Genomic DNA, 13,726 nt, shown 5'->3' with positions numbered 1-13,726 from the left:
CCAGGGCAACAGCTTGAGACTCTGTCTCAAAAAAAAAAAAAAAAAAAATTCTAATGCTTTATCAAGGGCAACAAATTTCTTGCTACTTAATACAACATAGATACCAGTGTGTCTCAGAGGGCTGAGAATGCTGACTTGAATCCTTTCTGCCTTCATTTTTCCTTTGATTACTCCTGAGACTTTGGAAAGGAGTCAAAAGTCTCCTTCATGCTCCAGCCTGGAAGATGCTCTTCTGAAGAGGGAGAGTTCAGGCTGCAAGTTCCAAACAGATTTTTTTCTGGTCACCCCTGAGAACATGAATTTGATTTTACTTTTTTTTTTTTTTTGCAGTGTTTTTTTTTTTTTTTTGGCCGGGGCTGAGTTTGAACCCACCACCTCCGGCGTATGGGGCCGGCGCTCTACTCTGTTGAGCCACAGGCACCACCCTGATTTTACTTTTTTAAAAAAAGATAATTCCACGAATCTGTCATCCACATTTCCACACTCACTTGTTTCCTGACCAAATGACACATTATTTAAACTTAAGACTGGTTGTATAATCACAATCATTTTCCATAAGGCTTTGGGTTCCATTCAGACTAGGTCACTTGACCTTGCAAATAACAGCCCAGAGCCCTTGCTTTCCGGAGGTTTCCTGTAATTAACTCCACCCTTCCTCCCTGGAGCCAGTTACTGTAAGTTAGGCATTCCCCGCAATGGTATGCTGATTTCTAGTGATGTTTTTCCCAACTCGATTATAACGATACGGAGCGGTCACATGTCCAGGCGACGAGAACGGACCTAGGGGCAGCAGGAAAGCCAAGGCGTGGAGCAGGCGCGCAACGAGGCCTGACACGCCCGGGCCCGGGAGCTGGCGCCGGCTAACGCGGCCGCGCAGACCCTTCCTACCCGCAGCCTGAGGCCGGCGCTTACTCACTGGGCAGTGGGTAGCAGACACGCGGTCACAGAGAATCGCCGCCGAGGTCTCCATACGCGGGTTCCTTTGGACCGCGGCACCGACCTTGCCTGGCCCCACAGAGCCTTGGGATTGGCTGCCCCTGACAGCAGACGAGCCTCAGCCAATCAGCGCGGCCCTAGGCTTCCTGACCAGGCCTGCGGTCCCGGCAGAAGCCTCGCGTGTCCTTCGCAACAAGATCTCGGGACCCTGAGGTGGGCGGGGCAGGTCAAAGCGGCAAATTCAAAACCATAGCTACTCAGCCGCCAGATTTTGAAGGGAAGCAGAGTAGAAATCACAGTTAGATGCCTCAGTATCCTTATCTGTAAAACTGCTGCCATTAAAGTGGCAAGAGGTAAGCCAGTAAACGAAAAAGAACAAACTTGACCGAAATTACTAATACTTCCTTTTCAGACAGAGCCACCTTTCGCCTGTGGCTCTGACAGATGTCCGTTACTTCTCACGCCACCAGCAATTTCTGTTATCTTGAGTAAGCCACGTTTGTCTCCTATCAAATGGCTAAAGAGAATAGCAAAAATGGCCCTGCGCAGGGGCTCACGCCTGTAATCCTAACCCTGTGGGAGGCCGAGGCCGGTGGATCACTTGAGCTCAGGAGTTGGAGACCCTATTTCTACTAAAAATAGAAAAACTAGGTGGGCGTGGTGGCGGGCACCTCTAGTCCCAGCTACTCAAGAGGCTGAGGCAAGAGGATCTCTTGAGCTGAGTTTGAGGTTGCTGTCACCTGTGATGCCACAGCACTCTACCCAGCGTGACAGATCCAGACTCTGTCTCAAAAAGAGAGAGAGAGGAAAAAAAAATAGCATAAACGACACCAGCCTCTGATTTTGAGAAGGTCCTTCCTTTAGGCCTGGCTTCCATGAGGAAGGTCCCTGCTTTAGCACTGGCTAACTGCAACATCAGGAGAGAAAGCATCTAGCCTCCTCCAGGCTCAGCGTGTGAGTGAACAGCACACTGACCTCCTGGGCTTGTCTCGATGCTCTCAACACCATTGCTCAGTATTCTGGAGCTAGGATCCCACATTCCAGATACTATTTGTTGAATAGCTGGATGAGAAGATTGCAACACTCTCCCCCTTTTCCAGCTGTGAGAGTGGGTGGGTTACCAGGAGCAAAATCTTGTGGAGTTTTGGCGCTCTTTAAGGGTGGTTAACAACTGAAACAGAAGTAAGGAATAGTGTTTAAGTGCACAGACTAACATAGGCACGCCTGCATTCAGTGTCCAGCTCTGCCACTGCCACTCTGTGACCTTATCACATCTAGGATAGGACTAAAACCATCTAATTTATTGAGTTCTGAGGATTACATTGTTGTGAGATCCTCTATTTAGGTACTTAGCAAAGTGTCTGGGACATAGTTAACCTTCAATAAATAGTAGTAATAAACCATCAACAGTAAGGAGCTGTTACTAACTGTAGGCCTGAAGGGAGAGAAGGAAGGGAGCAGTCACTAAAACCAGCAGGAGCTGTAGCTATGTCTGTAGGAGAGGGTACTCAACAGGAACTATGTTCTTCAGTAAAGGAAAGCATTGCCAACTTTTGGCTGAGCAGCGTGAGATCCTATAGTTGTAGCCAATACTGGGACCTCAGCCCAAAGCAGGGACAGAGTGGAAAAGAAAGGCCCAATCTCTACCCTCCTATCTCTGATGCTCTGCTCTGGGGTCTTCCTTTGGCTGGATCCACCATGAAGCCAGAGGACAAGGGAGCAGGGTTGATGCAGTCTGTAGAGGCCAGCCTCTGAGGCACAATGTCTGGACGGAAAAATATAAAAAAATTGGTACATCATTTCTACAACTTTGGGTTTATTATGTTTGGAAGTCCCACATCAAAAGGAAGAATTTTTTTCTGCTAGAGGACCCAGTCATGGTTTTATTGAATTGGAAGCTAAAATGCCGCCACATCATTTTGGTTTCTCATACCGATGGAATTGGGATGATTGATCCTAATGACCAAGCAGAAAATTGGGTTGCAGCTATACAATGAGGACAAGGAGAACTATGCATGACACCCAGAGATGGGCACCGTGTGTGACAATAATGATCACTGAGTAACTATTGTAACCCAATAAAGTCAGGACCTCTTAAATGTCAGATAATGCAGAAATTAAAATGTTGTATCACCACAGAGGGTAAAAAAATCTTGATGTACCTGGGTGCTGGCATAGGGCAGAGGAAACATAAATGAAAAAGAAGGTCTGATTATCAATTTGGTCTTGCAATAAGATATAGTAGTTATGCGTTTAAAATGTTAACTGATTATTTCTTCCCATCTCTCTTAACCTGTTACCTTGCATGATGAGTACTAGTGGAGATTTAGTTTAGGATTTAGTTTCTATACCTGAATTGAGGGTATAGAATTGAATTGAATCACCTTAAGGCAGTATGGTGGCTGATGGAACTTGTTAAAGAAAACCAAAACTACACAATAGTTAAAGTAACAAAATTGGATTTTATTCAGGAATTATTGGTAATAATGGGGGGGAGGGAAGACTTCCAAATAGAACTGGATTAAATTCTAAATACAGCAAGGATAAATGGGGATTTATAGCCAAGGAGCAGATTGGAGGGGTGGGAGGTCAGTGGATGGAAAATTAGTAAGAGGCATTATCAAGAGTAAGGGGAATTCTTGCTAAACTGACCTAATAGGATCCTTGCAGAAGGCAGGCAAGAATTATCAGACGTCACCTGGGTTGGGGGGCGGGGGGGATGAGGAATTTGACCATATATTGATCAAATAGCCAAGGTGGGGGTGGGGGGGTTCTCTCTACACTGACTTAACAGGATTCTTGCTAAAACTGATTCTGAAAGAATGGACACTGACACCCAAGGTCAAGGTCTAGTCAAGAAAAGGGTTTAAGAGGAGCCTAACCAAAGTCTGTCAAGGAAAACATCTTGTGCAGGCATGGTGGTTTACACCTCTAATGCCCATACTTTGGGAAGCTGAGGATGACTTGAGGCCAGCAGTTGAAGACAAGCCTGGCAACAGAGTAGGATCCTGTCTGTATAAAATGCTTTTTTTTTTTTTTAAGAGAATATTTTGTCATACTCTATGATTCTTATGTACAGCAGATTAGCTTCTCTTTAAGCAAAGGGAAACAATAAATGCTGGGTGGCATGGGCTTTTGTGTTTTCTGCTTGCCTTCCCTCACATCCATTCTCCCTTTCTGCCCTGTTCCCTGTGCTAGAAGCTGACCTCATTGGAAAGTGTCACCTGGACTCTCCTCAGCTGGTTTCCATTTGCATTTGGGCAGTGGAAGGCATTCGGGAAGATGGGAGGCAAAAGAAAAAAGACATCAGGATATGTATTCTCCATTCTTTCTCTGGTTTTGGCTACAGATCTGCTGGTGGATATGTTTATCATAAATGTACCTCCCTTGACAAATGGTTCTTCCTTTAGGGCTCAAATTCACTGAATTCTGGAAACACTTTGCTCCCTTGCTATATATCCCAGAGGTGGCACAGGTTCCTGCTGTTGCTAGATTCTAAACATTTCAACTAGGTAGATTTTTTAACTTGGCCCATACCCCTTTAAATAGTGTCTTTGTTAATATATCTTTAGTCAAATCAACTGAGTCAAATTCTGATTCCTGATGGATACACCCTTAAACTGTACACACACATTATAAATGTTCTTGTATTTATAATATTGTTCCTAGTTTTTAAATATAAGTGAAAAAAGTGACCATAGGAATATATGCCCAGGGAATTGAGAAAAATCTTGATATAGTTATTGGACACTACATATTCTATATTCTATTTTATAGAATGTAGGTTAGGAGGATTAAAAGAAATTCATTTCAATATCAAATAACATATTACTTAAACTGTTACATGAATTATTTCCAGTTATATGAATTTTTGAATATATGTGTACATAATTTTATGCAGACAAATGTGTACTTTTTATCATTTCACATTATAGCACAAAGATTTTCATGTTGTTACATATTTACCATTTTCAACACCTAAATTATTTCAACAATTGTGTATATAATAATTTCCATTGTTGGATATTTCTGATTTTTTGCTTTTGGGAATATATATATACCCAAGTGCGCTATATATGTGTGTGTGTGTATATATATATATATATATATAGCTTTTTAATATTTGTATTACAAATATGTGGTTAAATATTATAAATATTTTAGAGAAATTAATGTAAAATTCTCAACTCATGGAAAACTCCCTACTCCAGTACAGTAAAATTGCTCAATATTTTCCTATACCCACATAAAGTATCAGTTTTTAAAAAAATAAAAGTTTTTGGAAGCTCAAGATGTACCTAGAGACATTTTCTTTTAAAAGAGTTGCTTCACAAGGATGTGAATTTCCACATTAATCTGAAACCTGATTTAGCTAAGAACCTCAGTCTGTGAAGGATTTCAAGCATGGGGCTGAGGCTAGAAGCTCTTTAATACTATATATTAAACGATTCCATCATGGTGTTACCTAGTTCCTGAATTGTAACCTTTCACTCCAATCCCGGGGCATGTCTGTATCCTGGGCTCAATCTGGAGCAACAGAGCATCTCTGGAGCTTTGTACAAGCCTTCTTTGGACTTTGCCCCTCAACAGTGGCACCATGTGGCAGAGTAATATGTAGTACAATGGCAGCAATGACTAAGATCCTGTTCTCTCCCCACCTAAAGATTTTTTAAACTGAAATACAATTCACATGCCATAACATTCACCATCTTAAAATATACAGTTGATTGGCTTTTAATATATTCAAAAAGTTGCACAGCCATCACCACTAAGTCCATAACATTTTTGTCAACAACAAAGAAACACTGTACCCATTAGTAGTCAGTTTCAATACTCCCCTCTCCCCAGCCCCTAGTGACCCTTTCTGTTTTGACAGATTTTCCTATTCTGGACATTTCATATAAATGGAAGCCTACATTAATACATGGCCTTTTGTATCTGGCTTTTTTTAACGTAACATAATGTTTTTTCAGATTCATCCAAGTTGTAGCACGTATCAGTACCTCATTCCTTTTCAAGGCTGAATAATATTCCAGCATATGGATATATCACATTTTGTCATATGTTCAAAATTAATGGGCATTTGGATTTTTCCCATTTTTTTTGCTATTACAAATAATGCTACCAAGTTTTTGAGTAAACATACATTTTTGATTCTCTTAGGCATATATGTAGAAGTGGAATTATTGGGTCATATGATAACTCTATGTCTAACTTTTTGTGGTTGAACAAATACACAATGTCTGCAACAGAAAATAAGGATACTAATTTCACTGTGCACATGTGTTGTAGTTAAAATCATAGATACTGGAGCCAGAATCCCTCAGTTTGAATCCTAGCTGTGCCATCTCCTAGCTGTGTAAATTTAGACACGTTACTTAAGCTCTGTGCCTCAGTATTCACATCTCTAAAATAGAGGCAATCATAGTACCTTCCTCATAGGATGGTTATCAGATTTAAATGAGCCAACACGTGTAAATCACTGAGACAGTGTCTAACATTTTTTAAATGCTATATGCTTTACTACTGCTATTTTAATCTTTATTATAATTATGAATTCTTCTGTTAATTTGATAGTTTAAAAAAGTGTTGATGTAGCTTATTGAGGTTTGTCATTGAAAGATGACAAAAAGATAAGGGGGCAGTAATGCCAAAGTAAGCTTTTTTGAGTAGGGAGAAATTATATTTCAGAGTGTAACCTGAGTAATAGTGAGGCTTCACATGGTTCCCTTCAAGCATGTAATAGCATTCTAAGAAAACTGACTACTCAAGCACTGAGGAACAATGAGGTTCTTCACCTTAAGCTTTCTTAAGGAGTTCCTATAGATGCTTTGTATACAGCACAGTGAACAGGAAACTCCTAAAATCTACTGTAGATGTTTTTCTCTTTCTAATTTTTTTCCATTCATAGTAGGTGCTGATATCTATCTTTCTCACCACACCACTAAACCAAACACCGTGTTAACTTCCTTTTCCTGAAACCCTTGCAACTCACATGACCCTGTTCACAGCCTGTAATCTCTGCCTCCTGCAAACCTGAGAAATTCAGCCTGGTCTCCTGTCCTGATTGACTGTAAAAATAACAGAGTCCCCGAACTCTGATGAGTAAAATGATCTACCTTATTATCTGTGATATTATGATATAATAAGAAATGTACATTTAGTCTCTGTCTCCATTTTCTGCCACACAGCTCCTAAAACCTTTGTAAATTTCTTAGCAACATGTGTGCTAGGTACATCTTTTGTTCTATGTGATCTTTGACCCCAGTTCCTGACACAGAGCTCCTAATCCTTTGGGATTTCCTGGATAATAGAAGCGTCTTTTGTTCTAATGAAGCAACTCTTGGTATGCTCTTAAATAGGGGCCATAAAGACCAAGGCATGATTAGAAGTCTGGAACTTGCAGCCCCATTCCCCCAATCCTCCAAAAAGGGGAGGAGAGTGGACAGCAGCTGGTGTGCACATGAAGACGTCTCCATAAAAATCCCTGACCTAGGGGATTTGGGAGCTTCTGGGTTGCTGAACAAGTAGAGGTGCTTGGAAGGTGGCAATAGAAGCCCTTCTCCCCTTCTCCCATACCTTGCCCTATGTACCTCTTCATCTGGCTGTTCATCTGTATCCTTTGTAATGTCCTTAATAATAAACTGGTTAATGTAAGTAAACAGTTTCCCTGAATTCTGGGAGCCACTCTAGCAAACGAACGTAACCCGAGGACGGGGGTCATGGGAACCACCCAATAATAAATAGCAAGGTGATCAAAAGTTCCAGGGTCTGGTAAGACTGAGCCCTTACCTGTGGGATCTGGCTTTAACTTCCCATAGATGGAATCAGAATTGAATTGAATTATAGGACACTCAGTTGGTGTCTACTGAAGAATTACTTGGTGGCGCGAAAAGCACATTTTGGTGATCAGAAGTGTTCTGTACTGTGTTGAGTGTGAGAGTAGAAAAACAACTTATTTAGTTTTTCCTACCGTATACACAATATATATTCCCCCACTTCTTTGCAGTTTTTCATGAGAGGGACACACTATCCCTTTGTGCCACCCAGATTCACAAAAACCGTATCTGAACCCTCTTTTTCATCCTCCTCCTTCTATGGTACACGTAAGCATCCCTGGAAGTGCTGCACAGCTTGGCCTAGCAGTGTCCACCAAAATTTTTCCAAGCAAACCTGGAAATAAGTTTTGTCAATTTTAAAATTTATTCTTCCCAATGCCAACTCTTTATCTTCCTCTTGCCCTCCAAGAATGTATAAAAAAAGGATGCATTAACTGTGTTAAAATATTTGTGGTCACGGGCGGCGCCTGTGGCTCAGTGAGTAGGGCGCCAGCCCTTTATACCGAGGATGGTGGGTTCAAACCCAGCCCCGGCCAAACTGCAACCAAAAAGTAGCCAGGCGTTGTGGCAGGCACCTGTAGTCGGGAGGCTGAGGCAAGAGAATGGCGTAAGCCCAAGAGCTAGGGGTTGCTGTGAGTCCTGTGACGTCATAGCACTCTACTGAGGGCGGTAAAGTGAGATTCTATCTCTACAAAAGAAAAAAATATATATATTTGTGGTCACAGCAGGCATTCGTTATCCTCTTAACCAAAATCAAGCAAATAAGGGTTATTGTCATAACTACTGGAGTCTGTGATAGATACCCAATGATTTTGCTTTATTAAAGCAAAGTTTAGAACAATGTTTTCACATCAGAAGAAAAATAGGGCTGCCTTCTCTAATCCAAACCTAAGCTAGTCCTCACTGAGTTTGGAGAAACTGCTTATCTCCACTCCCTGGGCCCTGGACTTCAAGGAGTAGAACTATGTGTGCAGGTATTCCCCAGGTTATGCACAAGATAGGGTCTGTAGGTTTCTTCCTAAGTTGAATTTGTATGTAAGTTGGAACAGGTACATTTGCCTGCACCTGATGCCTGTAATAGCCCTCATTTGTAAGTGTGAGCTGTACATCAGTCAGATGTTTGTAACTCAAAGACTGCCTGTATGTTGTTTCTGACTTTCCAGGAACATCATTATTCTATCCTACTCTGAAAATGCTGCCCTTTGGCTTGTCCATTCTGATTAGCATAAAATTAGCAAGAATTTCTTGTGTGGTGAACTTCACTTGGGGTCAGGAAATGACTAAAACTCTAGTCTGTAATTCACATATTTCTATTGGCTTATTCGTGCACAGGCATGAATTAAACCTATACTTTCCAATTGCTGTCCACCCTGCCATATTCTTTTTTTTTTTTTTATTAAACCATAGCTGTGTACATTAGTATGATCGTGGGGCACCATACACTTGGTTCATAGATCGTTTGACACATTTTCATCACATTAGTTAACATAGCTTTTGTAGCATTTTCTTAGTTATTTTGCTAAGACCTTTACATTCCACATTTACTAGGATTCACATATACCCTTGTAAGATGCACTGCAGGTGTAATCCCATTAATCCCCTTCCTTCCCCCTCCCTCCCTCCCTCTCCTCCCTTTCCCCTTTCTCCCTATTCTTAGGTTGTAACTGGGTTATAGCTTTCATGTGAAGGTCCTACATTAGTTTCATAATAAGGGTGGGTACATTGGGTACTTTTTCTTCCATTCTTGAGACACTTTACTAAGAAGAATATGTTCCAACTCCATCCATGTAAACATGAAAGAGGTAAAGTCTCCATCTTTCTTTAAGGCTGCATAATATTCCATGGTGTACATATACCACAATTTATTAATCCATTCGTGGACCTGCCGTATTCTTTAAGGAACTCCCCACCAGAGTTTGTGCACACACATACCTTAATGCCAATGCCTCAGCTGATGGTATTTCTAAGCCTCTGAGGCTTTCCCTAACTGTACTTTGTCAAAGGAAAGCTCTAAGCATAACTTGGAACCCTTTGCTCTCATCCCTGGCTCAATGCTCCCTGGGCATTTCTTCATTTTCTGAATGTGTCAATTTAAAGTCTAAAAAATGTACAAAGAGAGTGCCAAAAAAAATGTATACACATTTTAAGAAAAGAAAAAACTGTATTAAATTTGTAGCACTCAAGTCACATTTGACTTCTGCAATTAAAAGAGGTGCTAAATGTTGGAAATAACCTAAATGCCCATCAACTCGGGAATGGATTAACAAATTGTAGGACATGCATACTGTGGAATACTTTTCAGCCATAAAAAAGATGGTGACTTCACATTTTTTGTAATATCCTGGATGGAGTTGAAACATATTCTTCATAGTAAAGTATCACAAGAATGGAAAAGAAATTATCCAATGTACTCAAATGAAGCCAATATAAAATCTAATGTATGCCCACATAGGAGAAAAACTCACTTCAAGTTGGGGAGGAGGGCAACGGGGAAGAGGAGGGACAGTGGGATGCTATTTCTGAATGAACATGGGTGGGGGTGTTTGGCACATCTTCTGTATGTGGAACATAACCACAAAAGGAACTCTACCTAACAAAACCAAATATTTTGAGCTGGCGGTTGTACCCTCACATTAACCTGAAATAAATTTACTTTTCAACAAAAAAAAGATATTACGTAAAATGTTCAACATTGATCCACATCTCAGTTCATTTGTTCACATTGCTTTGTGAAATGGTAAGTCTTGGGACAAGAAAACCTTCAAAAAAAACAAGAGGTGCTTCATGTGACTTGTATTCATCTTTTGTGATTGGTATATATTGAGTATTACGATTTTAATTCAGTTTTTTCCTTTCTAAAAATGTATATACATTTTTTGGCACCCTCTGTGTGTTTGTGTGTTTCCCGTCCTACTAACATACATCAACCAGTTATATTGGTTCTACTTATTTTGAATGTGGGATATAGCAACAACTTCTAAAGTTTTCCCAGTTTCCGTGAATGAAAGGACCCTCAACATGCCATTTTTCAGACCACAGCTAGAGTGATACTTTTAAAACTTCCATCAGGTAACTCCCTGATTTTAAAATATTCAGTAGCTTTTTGTTGCAATTAGAATCCAACCTCTCCCTTGAGTCCTCAGTGCCCTTCATGACATAATCTGATCCACTACTACTCTCCTTCCTCTACACTCCAGCCACAATGATCTGTCCATCTTTGGAACTTGCCAACCTTGTTTCCCCCTTACAAGCCTTGCCTCTTTTGTTTCTTCTGCTAAATATGCTCTTCCTGCAGATCTTTCCATGGTTATTTTCATAATTCAATTCTTCATTATCACCTCTTATGCATTCCTTGACCACCATAACTAAAGGAATCCCACACATGAGCACTCTATCATACTGCCTGGTTTTCTTTTTTCTCTTATAGAACTTTTTAGTATCTGAAATGTGTATTTATTAGTTTCTTTTTGTAAGGTATCGCTCTCAAAACAAAGCGGTTTGCTGTCCTCTCAGGAAAGGATGGGGAAAGGAAAAAACTACTTTGCAGTCTTTTGTGATGAGGCTATAATAATAAATAGCAGGTTACTTAGGATCTGGATCTGGTTTACACTATAATTTTACTTTGAATAAACACTTCCTCATACCAAAAAACAAAAAAGTTGTTCCGTTCAAAGTCATAATGTTCTTATTTTAAAACCAAGTGCAAGTATAAAACAATTCTTCTGGAGATAATTCTAAAAGAGGTATGTGAACCAAGTCATGCCCTTATGTTGAGTGAAATTACTCACAAGGTATGCATGGCATCACTTAGGTTATTTAATTCTAGGATATAACATCAATAAACTATTTCTCAGTATCCCCTGAAGGAGTATCTCCCAATTATAAACTTTATCTTTAGCGACCTTTAGTTGATTTATTGTGATTCGCTGGAATTAAAATACTTACCACAAAATGTTCCCAAGCTTCTACAACCAATTATGGTTGTCCAGGCCATAATTATTTATGTCTGGTTTGGTGAACTTGTTTAGGACAGGGGCCATTATTGGAGGTCTCATCTTTTTTTTTTTTTTTTTTTAAGTACCTGTAGCTTAGGAGCAGCCCTTTGAAGGTTCAAGTTCTTCACCAAGCCAGCTCTTCCCCAGCTCAGGACATGAAAAAGAAGCCAAATACAGTGTGAATATTTATCTTGAGAAAGAAGTACCTGAATGTGGGTGTCAGATGAAGACATTGCTACTCTCTGGTTACCCACATATCTTATTTACTCCCATCATTTAAACCCTTGTTATGTTAACCATAACAAAGTATTCTGCTCCATGAAATCTGTTGGGCACCAATTTATAGGATGTGAATCTATGACAAAGGTGGGGCCAACAAAGGTCAGGGGTAACCTGACCCTAGGATGGAAACAGAGGGAGAGAAATGAGCATTGCATAGGGCAATGGTTTACAATCCTACATAATCAAAAATAGAATACAAGGACAAATCTGGATGTCGTCTTTATACATACATAAAAATACATGCATTTTTAAATATTCAACACAAACAAAGCAGTTGCCAAGGCTTTTGTTGTGGTTGTTGTTGTTGTTGGTATTTTTAGCATATCCTGCTTTTAAAGAACATTTATTGGAAATTACTTCTTCAGCAGGAGATTGCTCACATCACTGCAGACCCCAGTAGAAGACCTTTAAATTTATCCTCGTTTAAATAAGAATAAATGAGGGTCACCTCTCTTGTTTTAAGAGCAAAAGTGGCAAGTGGAGTGGCAGGCAGAGGCAGAGGGTGGTACTGATAAATCAGCTAAATTAGTTGGAGGGAACATGTTATATCTGTACATGAAAAGAACTGTTGGCTCAATTTCTTCCTTAAAGTAGTTTTCAAAACTTTAATGTAAACGTGACTGCTTAAAATTCGATAGTATTAAAATGTCAACTCTCGGGACAACCCCCAAGAGATCTGGATCCAACAGGTCTGTGACAGAGCCCTGGAATCTGTATTTTAAACACCTACCCCAAGTCAGGTGTTTGGGAGGAAGGAAGTGTGATGTAAGTGATGCTCAGAGACACTCTGAAAAAGAGCACATTGGCAATAATAAATTTTCACCTGTAAAAATAAATAGATGGGATATGAATGGGAAATGGTGTTATTATATATGAACAGGGTATCAGGGTTTTCAGCCCTGGCTCTCCACTGCTGTTCTCCCATCTCAGCACTCCTCCAATCACTTTGCAAATTATAAAACTCAAGCAAGGTTTCCCTTTCCCAGCCGTTTTGATTTACATATAGTTTTTGAGACGACAAAATAAGATTTCTTTTTCTAAACACATGCTGTTTTTCTATCTCTAGAGGATACCAAAAATTTCATTAAGGAGCTTAATCAGGGCGGCGCCTGTGGCTCAGTCGGTAGGGCGCCGGCCCCATATACCGAGGGTGGCGGGTTCAAACCCGGCCCCGGCCGAACTGCAACCAAAAAATAGCCGGGCGTTGTGGCGGGCGCCTGTAGTCCCAGCTACTCGGGAGGCTGAGGCAAGAGAGTCGCTTAAGCCCAGGAGTTGGAGGTTGCTGTGAGCTGTGTGAGGCCACGGCACTCTACCGAGGGCCATAAAGTGAGACTGTCTCTACCAAAAAAAAAAAAAAAAAAAAAAAAAAGGAGCTTAATCAATTGCATTAAAAATTGAATGGCTAAAAGGTGGAACCAGATGGAAGAGATGAACAAAAGCAGGGTACTCAGATGACTAATATACAAAGCAGCAAGCTGAGTAAATAGCTTCAATTCCCATGAACAGTTTCAGAGAAAGACAAATTCCATTCACCTCCTGCCTTCCCTGTTGATCATTAGGTAGACCCTGAACATTACCTTCATAAAACAAACAAAAGAAGTTATTCATAGATCATAGAAACCATCTAAGAGGTATAATTTAATCCTGGCTTCAGGCGGTTTGTGGTAGAAGGCT

The 13,726-nt window shown here is 40.4% G+C and overlaps 1 protein-coding gene and 1 long non-coding RNA gene across 3 annotated transcripts in view; one reads left to right on the top strand and one right to left on the bottom strand.

The window, feature by feature from the left end:
* PLGRKT (plasminogen receptor with a C-terminal lysine) overlaps positions 1-11,895 on the bottom strand; it is an 89,550-nt gene extending 77,655 nt beyond the window's left edge. Inside the window, exon 1 of one of the 2 annotated variants that reach the window (XM_053573453.1) lies at positions 11,857-11,895. The gene's annotated coding sequence lies outside the window, so the exon portion shown is untranslated. Of the gene's footprint in view, positions 1-916; positions 1,056-11,856 lie in introns of those variants that run through there. The other variant, XM_053573444.1, reaches the window with a different exon arrangement.
* On the top strand, positions 1,159-8,402 carry LOC128573334 (uncharacterized). Its single transcript, XR_008376438.1, has 3 exons — positions 1,159-1,289; positions 4,135-4,448; positions 7,299-8,402. It is a non-coding gene; the product is annotated as an uncharacterized LOC128573334 (long non-coding RNA).
* Positions 11,896-13,726: the final 1,831 nt, after the last annotated feature.

The sequence above is a fragment of the Nycticebus coucang genome, chromosome 2 (assembly GCF_027406575.1).
Source record: "Nycticebus coucang isolate mNycCou1 chromosome 2, mNycCou1.pri, whole genome shotgun sequence".
Taxonomy (NCBI): domain Eukaryota; kingdom Metazoa; phylum Chordata; class Mammalia; order Primates; family Lorisidae; genus Nycticebus; species Nycticebus coucang.
The sequence above is the reverse complement of the archived record's forward strand: the minus strand, read 5'-3'. Positions and strand labels throughout refer to the sequence as shown.